The following is a 7697-nucleotide window of genomic DNA, read 5'->3' on the forward strand; positions in this document are numbered from 1 at the left end:
GTGATTGCCTAGCCTGTCTAAGAACGTGATGGTGGTAATTTTAATTTCTATAAGATGATCTCTGCTATACTCTGCTCTCTACTGCTAATTTTGCAGGACAAAACCAAAGAAACCGTTGTTCCCTCAAAAAAGTACGAATATCTCACCACTTGTTGGCCTCAGGTAATATCAAGCGGTAACCATGGTACCAAAGCCTTACTTAGCTCTGTTAGAGCTAAGGGAAAGCACAACAAGTGTGCTGAGATGTTCTTGATTAAAGAAACATTTCTCTCATCAGAGGTAAATGAAGTGGCCACTTACAAGGCAGAGAAGAACTTTGCTTGGTATTTTTCAGCGGATTACTTAGTCTTCCTTTTGCCCAAACTTCTCAAGAGATTCAGTAAAGCCTGGGAGGGACAGATTCCTAGTCAGTACTCGATGAGAGTAAGGAAATGTAGTATACAACCTCTGCTTCACAGAACTGGTACTGACACAGAGGACGAGACAATATCAAAATGATCTAATACAAGGTAACACTCCTTGTAAACAGTCACATTTGATTACAATCCACTTCATGCAAAGGGGACTGTAAACAATGCAGCTGGTGTGAAAGAGGACTATCAAGTCTGACTAATTCCTAATGCTGACACTGTGTGTTGGGAACAGAGATACACAGTGTCCACCATTACCCTCTAATTCAAAATCCCATTTTCTTGTTGTAAATTTCAATCAAAAGCACTGTAAGATACCACCTGCCCTGTAGTCTGTTGTCAACTCTAACACTTGCTGAAACATCACATCTTTTGATCAGTTAAAAGGAATGAAATATATTCAAAACTGTTTTATGTACAGATTTAAGACTGTGAATATGTTTGCCATCCACTTCATTGTCTCAGAAACATTTCTGATCCCATCATAGTTTCCTTGATAGTGATGGGGGCACTGTCATTTTGGATTAGTATCACTTTTTACCTCTTCTCCTTTGCTCTTGGAAATCATGAAGTCCAAGTGACATTATATTCGCCATCTGCATGCTGCAAACTCCACGGTGTCCTTATCCCTTCCATAAATTCTAATGATGCAAATATGTTAGTGTATGGGTCTAAACTTGGAAACTGTCTTGAATAGAGAGAGATGGGCATATCCAAGAAAATGGAATCCATCACAGAGAAACCAAGGCATCATATGGGCACAGCAACTCGAACATATATGGGCGGGATTGGTAAACCATGAAAACTTCTGATGGCACTTGCCTGACCAGTGTAGACAGTTCCACTTTTGCCAACTACAACAAGCAGCACAGTATCACCAGCTAAAAAGAAAAAAATATATATATATATAGGAATATATGATACATGTATGTATATAAACATATATTTGTACATACATATATATAAATAACTAAATAACTAAATAAACATATGTGTGTGTGTGTGTGTGTGTGTGTGTGTGTGTGTGTGTGTGTGTGTGTGTGTGTGTGGTGTGTGTGTGTGTGTGTGTGTGTGGTTGTCTATGTGGTGATATGTGTGTGTGTAATGTGGTGTGTGTATATGTGTGTGTGTATATGTGTGTGTGTATATGTGTGTGTGTATATGTGTGTGTGTATATGTGTGGGTGTATATGTGTGTGGTATATGTGTCGTGTGTATATGTGTGTGTGTATGGGTGTGTGTGTGCATATGGGTGTGTGTGTGTGCATATGTGTGTTGTGTTTGTGTGTGTGGTGTGTGTGTGTGTGTGTGGTGTGTGTGTGTGTGTGTGTGTGTGTGGGTGTGTGGTGCGTGTGTGTGTAATGTGTAATGGTGTGTATATATAATAATAAATCTATATATATATATCATTAGTTAATATATTCTATATATATAGATATATATATATAATGTATATGTAATGCTACATGTAACATGTACATTACATGTACATGTACATGTATATGTATATGTAATGTATTGTATGTATGTATATGCATTGCATATGCTATGCATAGCATAGATATACCTATACAATACACATATACAGTATATACATATACAGTATCTTCTTCTTTTAACGGAGGTTCATGTCGAGCCGCCGTGGTCACAGCATGATACCTTAATTGTAGCTTTATGTGTGAGGCTCTTGGAGTGAGTAGTGGTAGGGTCCCCAGTTCCTTTCCACGGAGAGTGCGGTGTTACCTTTTTTTTTTTTCTTTTTTTTCAGGTAATCATCTCTCTATTTATCCGGGCTTAGGACAGCACGATTTGGGCTGCTTTGGCCAACCATGGCTTGGTTTTAGGCATCGAGGTGAAGTTCATTGCCCAAATGAACAACACGCCGGACCGGTGACTCGAACCCTTGAACTCAGGATCTGCCTCGTGAAAGTCAGAAGGCTCTAACCATTCGGCCACCGCGGCCCTTTATAAAGTTATACATATACATATATACACACAGAAAATATACATCTACATATGCATATAAACACACACACATAATCTATATATCATATACAATCTATAATCTATATCTATATATATATATGTGTGTGTGTGTAGTTTGCGTGTGCGTGTGGTGTGAGTGTGCGTGTTGCGGTGCGTGGGTAAAAATACGAAAGCTAAAAAGCTTAATTATCACTCATTATTACATTATCAAATTTCCCCACACCACAAATTTTTCCTTAATTATAACAAATAATAACCGTTTCCATTACTCCAGTCATTTTATAGTAAACCCTATATAATAATGAATTATCCCTACAAGATGTATGTAATATAATTACTGTACAATGTTTATGCAAAAAGTTCTCGAAAACTGGTCTACTACACAATTCAATTGCAACTAGATGATAATTCAATTTTGTCAGAATTTTACAAAAATTAGTAGAAATATCATAAATTCTTATGACTCTTTTGAGAACCAAAGATAAGTTACTTGGTAATATCATAACTCATTGTACCATTATTTTTCATGAATTTCTTTAAATTCCATATATCCTTAAAATTCTGGAAAGAGACTATAAGTATTATGGGACACATATATTTCCTTAACTGTAAAGAAGATTAATACTGTTAAATGTAATTTAAATAAATAATAAATAATGGTTAATGGTTAATGGTTAAAAGCAAGATAAATGTGCTAGGACATCTAAGGTCATGTTAGCACTATGATTAATGTTAGGGAAGGGGATTGGAGTTAGTGATTAGTTGTCTAAGCTGGGCAAAGAATTTGTTAGTAAAGGGTAGGTCGGGTATGGTAGAGTTAGATTGATGAAGAATATGTATGGTTTGAGGAAAGGATAGGTGTGAAGCAAAAAAGTGGGGATCTGTAAGGATGTCTGATAGGGTTGGGAGGTTTGTGAAGGGGGGGATAGGTGGGGGGAAAGCAGAGGTATGAGGTGTTTCAAAACGTGGGCCCGCAGTAGGGATGTGTGGAGGAGTGTTGGTGGGTGTATTGAATTTAGAAGTTATGAGATTACATAAGGGATTCACGTGCGGTAAGGAGGGAGTGGAAGGGATAGAGAGGATGGTGGGAGTGCTTATCTATTTTTTTTTTTTTTACTGAGTTTATATATTAATATTCTTACTTTTCTTTTTATCCATTTATTTGATTTTAAGGTTGTTTTTTCTTTTTTTTTTGGGTGTATTCCGTTTTATCATTCATTTTTTTTCATTCCTTTTATTTTTATGTGGCTTCTATAAACTAACGTCAGCCATTTATTTTTTTTAATTTTTGTCCTAATCGTGGGCGTGGGTTGGGGTCGGGGGGGAATGGCTGCTTTCCACTCCGAGAGGTCCAATTGTGTGGCGAGGGGGGTAGGGCGGGGGGCGGATAAGGGTGTAGGGGGGATATCATTCGGAGGAGGATGGGACAACAGCAGTTATTGGAGTGTGAAGAGCAGGAGTGTAAGGATTGGAGGTGAGTTGTCAGTTTCATAGGTATCTTGAATATTTCAATGGTTTCTTCTTCTGAAAATTGGTTCGGGAGTTCTGGGGGAAAAGGATTTCTTGTGAGGGGGGGAGAGAGTGACTGGTGTCTCAGCATAGGCGCAAAGGAAGGTGGAGGTGATTGTGTGGTAGGGGAGAGGGGGAAGTTTGTTCTGCTCTGTAACGGTAGTGGAGGAGGGAGAGGGGAAGGTGTGGGATTGTAGTGGTGATTGAAGTATCTGTAGTAGAGAATGGAGTGTCTGGATTTAGGATGCAAAAGAGTTGACTGGGAAGGTAGGAGGGTAGAAGAGGGGGGTTGATGTAGGGGGGGGAAGGAGAATTGGTAGAAGAGCGTATTACTGGAGAAGGAGTAAGGGGAGAAACCACGTCGACGTGCTTCCTTGGCTGGCTTCACGTAGTGTGAGTCCAAGTTGAATCTGAGAGTTGCTACCTCAGACTCAAATTATAGGTGGGACAACCCCTATAAAATACATTATGGGGCCGCCACAGTTGTGCAACATGTGCGTGATTGGCAGGGGCATTTAGATCGGGTATGGCCAGGTTGGGAACATAGGGGCATCTGGCTGTGGAACGGCAATGTTTTGGCTGGGTGGTCCTAGACGCCACAATTTGGGCACGACGTGGAGGAGGTTGGTATGGACGAACAGGGAGGGATTCTCCTCCTATGTAACTAAGGGAAGTCATGCTACGGGAAGGTAATTTTGGCTATGTTAGGGGGTTTCTTTCGATGACCTCTGTGGGGAAGGAGTTAGCATTGTACTGATGTTGCATCCTAGTCTGTGAGACAGGCAAGTAGATATTCCACAATCGGACCACTCTTTGTCATAGATGGGCAATTTGCTGGGGAGATTGAAACCGTTCTGGTGCAAGGTATTGAGAGTGGAGGGGTCTGCCAAGGATGGGTTACAATAGAGGTCTGTAGTTGTTAATGCATAGCTTGGTTTCGGATGTACTGGGACAAGACGGGAGCGTGGGTCGCTCGGAAAGAGACTTAACAACTTGTTTTCTGGAGGACATTGTGGAAGAGAAGGTGTTGTCAGAGGTAGGGAAGATGTGGGAGGGATCACGAAAAATCGGGTCCATTTGCTACGCTGAAGAGGGTATTCAAAGTGTTTTAGAGATAGGGGTAGTCGAAGGGCGGGCGTGCGAAGATGGAGTAGTGTTTAAAGAGGTAGTGTATGGAGGAGGTGGGCAATAAGGCTGTAAGTATAATAAGGGAGGTGGGGTGTTGATGTTGAGGTTGTGGGGGTAGAGGTGTTGAAGTTGAGATTGCTGGGAGAGTGGAAAGTTCCGTAAGGGTGATGTGGCTCTGTACTAGTAGGATTGATGAGGGGGTAGTTATTGCAGTGTTCGGAGCCGTGTCAAAAGGAGAGCCTGGGTCAGGAATCTGGTGGGTTTACATCGTTGGGGCTATTTGATAAAGGGGCAAGCTCATTGCCCCTAATAGTGGGAAAAGTTTTCATATGGCCATGGTAGGCCGGGATATGTTGGGGACTAAAAACAGTCCACCCTCAGGGTCCCCTGAGGGGTTAAGGGCTAGTAACTAAATCAGGGGAATACCGTTGCCATGGCTCCCTCAGGCCGTTCAGGACTGGCCAAAGTCACCCTTCATCCTTTCGCACGGCTTCACACCCTAGGAGGTGGATAGCGGAAAGTGTTTGGTGAAGGGACAGAAGAAAGTGGGAAGGAAAATAAAGACCCTGCAATAATAGTTGAGTCGAGGGCTGAGAAATCAAAAAAACCCAAGGTGGGGAGTTCCCATCATGGGTCCCAGTCTCGCCTCCTACACCCCCCCACGACAACAAAGGGCAAGGGATTGGGGGGGGGAAATTATAAATAAGTAGAGAAAAAGCAATTCATACAATAACTATGAATTTAATTGCAGAAACTTCATATTTAATTTTTCTCTTTTCATATCCCAAACATGGGATACTGTTTACGCTTGTATAACTATACTTTATACTGGATGTACCAAAGATACCATATCCAAGAGCTTGTCCAACAAGTTTTCCATTCTGTACAAAGTATTTATGAACCATACATGCAATCTTAACAATCAATCAGAATAATTTCTAAAAAATCAGTAGTTACCAATGCAATAATACATTCTTTAAATATCTAATCTATTGGCAACAGGCACATGTACGTCCACTATGTTTAGCTACACGCACACACCAATGGAAGTGATTAGCTACAAATAATTAGTAGGCCTTTATGTGACCTCACATGAATCCCTCTTCACCTGTTTTTTTTTATTCTTTTGAGAATACTATTAACCCGTTGGATCTGGGCATTAGGTTATTGAGTGGTGACTCAATTGGGTGTGTGGCTTTAGGTCCAGTCCACAGGAACACCATGTGGAGTATCAGACACCTTGCCTCCCGTCATAGTGCTTTTTGCTTTTTTGGCATTTTAACTTCAATATAATTTGATGTTGTTATGAAGTATAAGATGGTAATAGACTGATTTATGAGTGGACTCCATATTATCTCTCTAGGCAGTTTACATTCTGTACATTAACAATCACAAGAAGTGACATTATGTTAGTTGTCATTTTTTCATATTTGCATTATTTTCCCAAAAAAATTTTCATGCTAATATACCCTGTGCTCCTGGTAACAGGGGGCAGGAAAAGAGTCAGTATCCATAATGGTTTCCATTCTATTAAGAAGAACAAACTGGTGACATTGTTTTTCAGATCAGAAAGATTTGCCATTTCGTATATTTTCATTCACCAGTTGATAGACTACAATATTCTTTAGCTATAATTAATGATGGTACTTCGAAATAAACATAAAGGAAGCAATAAGTAGGTCATATATTCTAACATACCAGTATGTGTAAGACATACCCTTTAGAGTACCACACATACTGGTGGCTCTGCAATATGGCACAAGGAGAAAACCACACCAGGTTCCCTTGCTTTGACACCGACAATGAGTCCTGTATCACACATAACCAAAGCATGTTAGGTCCTCTCTGTGCACTGTGCTGTTATCACTGGTACCAAATACTGCTTTCTCCACTTTATCATTTAATCTGACAGGGTATAGCTTCCCACATGTCTGAAAGATGACAAAAAGAATTATTACTGCTGTTTTACTCAGATAAAATAGTTTTACAAAAAAACTTCATAAATTGTTCTTTGAGTATATATATATATATATAATCTATATATATATAATATATATATATATAAAATATATATATATATATATATATAATATATATATCCCTTTTTTTGTCTTTCTTTTTTTAATCCAGAATTATCTGAATGTACGATAAATGTTGCAAAAAAAGCAAATGTTTCTCTTGTAAGTATTACATATCTGAAAAACAAAGAGTAAAATATGCATCTTCAACCTAAAAGGAGTCACTCAAATACAAAATAACATCATACTTAAATCTGTATGGCTGAATGCTATAGGCAATATTCAGAAATTTAAAATCTTTTACTGATCATTCCTTTTCACATCTTTATTAATTCTAACTAATTTTGTTATCAGTGGCTAGCTCCTGATTTACACTATTGAGATACAAGTCCATGAAACCTATCAGTGGTTACAATATTGGTGGTAATCTGAATGGTGCAACATCAAAAGATCACCAAGAGCCTCTGTGTTATCATCAGTCCAGCAACAGCCATCAGCCTCATATGTTACTGATCAGTCCAAGCTCAATCTTGCCAGTGAAGGTTAGTTGAACTTTGTCTGAATCTGAATAAAACTTTTTTTTGTGATACTTAATGTTTGCATATGACTTTGGAAAGAATGCAGATTAAATGGCTTATTAATATTTT

The 7697-nt window shown here is 39.2% G+C and overlaps 1 pseudogene; it reads right to left on the bottom strand.

Annotated features, from left to right (window-relative positions):
- Positions 1–1160: 1160 nt before the first annotated feature.
- Positions 1161–7444, bottom strand: LOC119571880 (annotated as a pseudogene).
- Between the last annotated feature and the right edge of the window lie 253 nt (positions 7445–7697).

This window comes from Penaeus monodon, unplaced genomic scaffold (genome assembly GCF_015228065.2).
Source record: "Penaeus monodon isolate SGIC_2016 unplaced genomic scaffold, NSTDA_Pmon_1 PmonScaffold_8460, whole genome shotgun sequence".
NCBI classification, from domain to species: domain Eukaryota; kingdom Metazoa; phylum Arthropoda; class Malacostraca; order Decapoda; family Penaeidae; genus Penaeus; species Penaeus monodon.